Below are 3,065 nucleotides of genomic sequence, written 5' to 3' on the forward strand. Positions count from 1 at the left end.
ATTGGAAGTGAGCATTGAAGCATTTGAGCAGGTTGATTTTCATTTGCATTTCCATCTCTACAAACCAGGTATTCCTTCATGTCTCTTTTCCTCAAGAGACTGGTGGAAAAGCATTCTCAGAGCACTTCAGCTGGGGCAGACTCTGCACACAATTTAGCAGAGTCTGTGTTATTCTTTGGTAGCATGTTGTAGTTTAGAAGATGGTGGGGTTTTATTAAGGGCAGAACAAAATCAGTTCTGGAATAGATGTCTCTGGCAGTGGTTGTTGCAGATGCTTGGGTGGAGCATGTGAAAGCCAAAGCAAAGAGATCACCTTGTGTTATTAAATCAGGATCAGATTTCTTTAGCTTTTGAAGGAAGACCTTAATCACCTAATTAAGGCTAATTTGAGATTCCTCATATATTTTTTTTCCTTCCTGATTTGCTATGAATTTTTATTGCTTAAAGATTTAGGAGTGGAGGAAGAGGAAGGATTCAACTGAAGTGTTTTTGATTCTTTTGATAAAAATACAGAAATACAGTGATGAACCTCACAGGCACACTCAGCTATGAACTTGACACATTTTGGGGAATATTGGTGTGCATCCCTCCAGGTCTTCTTAAAGTGCAGAAAAAAAATTTTAAAAAGGACATATAAAGCTAGAAAAAAAAAGAGGGCCTATAGGAAAATGAATACAGATTAGTTACCTTTACCTCATGTTTCAGAGCTATCTCTTACCTTGCTAGATGGTTTATCTTTTCACCTGCCTGTATAACAGGAGTAATACAGGGTGTTACCCCAGCTTTTGTAGTTTAACATTGTGCTTTCATCAGATCCAGTCATTCCAGTGTTCTGTCTTGGGGTTTTATTGAAAACAAAATAAAAATAGTTGTTTGCCTATATTGTCCACGTAGGTGTTAATGATTTTTTTTTCTTCCACTAGATTTTTGTTTAATTAAAAGTGTATATAACTCTTGTGAGCTTTCCAGAAATGAGCTGGTTTTGACTTAATCTGAAGTTGTTATAAACATGCAGAACCATTTGTTTTCTGAATTCCAGGTAGGAATAATTTGGGGTTCAAGGGTGGAGGGGTAAAATTTGCTTTGTAGTCCATCTCTAAGCAATACACTTTATTTGATGCTGTTTCAAAAATGACCTTGATAAACCGGGGGAAATCACCAAAACGAGTGAAGTAAAATTTGAGATAAATATGCACTGTTGCAATTTACCAATACATGGCAGGGAAAAGTAGTATTAGGGGACAAATATTATGGGGCTGATAGTGTACTGCAAATTGAATGAGATAACAGCATCTGAAAGAGATCAAAAGATAATTGCTTTGCTGTAACTTGTAATAGTACTTCCCTTTGTGTCTCTCTCTGTCCATTTTGGGCCCTGCATTGTAAAATAAATAGTTGGGGGAAGGTGTTCATTACAGGACAACAACAGAGGTCTGAAGACGTATGAAAGGTGTGAGTTTAGAAGAACTTTAGAGTGAGCAATTTGTTCAGATCAACAAGAGACAGACAAATACTTTTAAAACTGAAACTCAAATATGTGAATGGCTGAGAGGAGTGAAGTGTTGATGCTGTGTAACTGCTGTGTGCTACTTGGGAGGGAGCAGACTCTTTGCTAGAGAGCTGTTTCAGGGGGGATTTGACAGTCACCCGCTTTGTCTGGGATGTTTGTGAAGCTGCCCCAGCGTGGTGGTGGCTCAGCTGCTCCTGAGGTCCTGTCCCGCCCACCTCTCTGTGCTTCCACCGGGAAGAATTCCCGTGGCTGTAACAAACCTAGCTTTTGTTGTTACAGCATGTTCTGCTGGGTCTAATGGCTTACAAATGTTTACAGTGTGCGAGTGTTGTACAAGTAGGGAGAGCAAAAACAAAATTATGCTCCAGCTTCTATTATACACAGAAAGATGAGCTTGAGCTGTGTGTGCTGTGTTGCTGATACTTGACCTTGCACTAGCTCCCCGTAGTTCTCCATGCAGTTCACTCTGCTGGGTTCCCTTTAATCTCATTTCTAAAACCTTTAGCTTTTTGGGCAGGAAGAAGGCATGTGTTGCCCTTCTCCCAGTTTGTGTTGGCTCACTGACAAGCCAAGTAGGTTGGATAACTTGATTTTTCCCTTGATGAGGATGCTTAGTTTGGGCACTCTGCCTTCTACCAGATGTCACAAAATGCATGACATTCAAACCTCTCACACTTCAGCTCTTCTTTCAAGCTTGGTTTGGTGAATGAATTCAAAAGTTAATACCAGGGGACTGCTGCAGCATAAATCCTAGGAACAACTGGAAAATCTTACAAAAACAAAGGTGTAGTAATTAACCTTAATATTACAGAACCTTACCTTACCAAAGTTAATGATGATTAAAAAATAATTTTGTTAATTGAAATAGGTCTGATATTTCCCTGGATCCAAGGCAGAGTGGAATCCAAAGCCTTTCTTGATTTCTTTTTTTCAGACATACACTCTCTTTTTTAAAAGATGAAATAGATCATGAAGTATCTAAGTGATGAAGTTAAGGTCACAGGAAATCTATTGCTAATTCAGGAATAAACACCAGATCATCAGACATCCTTAAAGTTCATATTTCATTATGAACTCAAAACCTCTATTTGTAGAGCTACAATTTTCCCAGCATAAAGTGAAAGAAGATGGTCAGGGAAAAAAAACCCTCAAGGCTGAGCTGGCATTTTTCAAATACTAAGTACGTGGGGATATGTCCAGCAAGCTGCTGGAAGAGCCACCTATCATTATGTCCCACAGAGAATATGAGAAGAATATGTATAAAATGGAATCACAAGGCATAAGAAATGCTTTTCAAGAGTGTCCTAGTTAACTAAAGTTGTTGCAATCCTTGGGGAAAAACTGTGGTGTACATTTACCTCCATCATTGATGAACTTGTTTGCCAAAGGAAGCAAAAGGATATTTTTGTCATGAACAATGTATGTTACCCACTATAAGAGAAAACCTAAATGTTGCTTTGATATGGAATTCCAGCCATTGTTGTACTTTATTTGCATTATTTTCTTGTCAAGTCCTATACTTAAATTTTTTCCACAGCAGTTGTATAAAAGAATG

Source organism: Camarhynchus parvulus, chromosome 5 (genome assembly GCF_901933205.1).
Source record: "Camarhynchus parvulus chromosome 5, STF_HiC, whole genome shotgun sequence".
NCBI classification, from domain to species: Eukaryota; Metazoa; Chordata; class Aves; order Passeriformes; family Thraupidae; genus Camarhynchus; species Camarhynchus parvulus.